Below are 603 nucleotides of genomic sequence, written 5' to 3'. Positions count from 1 at the left end.
CGCCGCTTTAAACGGACAAGATGGCGTCCGTCGTGAGGACTCGCTGATTGGACAGCTCGCATAACTGGTGGGCGTTCATGGGCAAAATCGTACGTTGATTGGCTGGTTGGACCCAAAATACAACAACAAAGAAGAGCTATTCCAGCGAAGATTTGCTATGAGTAAGATACGCGCATTCACGGGAAAAAGCGGATACACGTTTTACTCTGTGAAAGTGGGCGTTGTCCAGACAAAACAAACTGATTATATATTATATATATTATATTATATGTCTGAAAGGGCACCTGAACACTTTTATATTTGATTTTGAATCTGTAACATCAATGACAAAACACTAAAAAACATTTTGAGTATACTGACCAGAAAACTGAGGGGGGTTTAGAAGATTTAGCTTGTATGTGACAGTGAATTTTATTGTGTAGTGTAAATCACAGTTTATTCTGTTCATTCGACAATAAAACCTCTTACCTTTACACCTGGGGAAAAGGGGGATGCTTTGTATAGTAGTAACCCTGTTTTTTTCCGTGCAAGCAAGGCTAGCAGTGCTTGCCCTGTGAAATCTGAAAATACATCAATTACAGTACCACAGTCCAAGATCAAGAC

The sequence above is a fragment of the Neolamprologus brichardi genome, chromosome 17 (genome assembly GCF_056152115.1).
Source record: "Neolamprologus brichardi isolate AB-2024 chromosome 17, ASM5615211v1, whole genome shotgun sequence".
Classification (NCBI taxonomy): Eukaryota; Metazoa; Chordata; class Actinopteri; order Cichliformes; family Cichlidae; genus Neolamprologus; species Neolamprologus brichardi.
The sequence above is the reverse complement of the archived record's forward strand: the minus strand, read 5'-3'. Positions refer to the sequence as shown.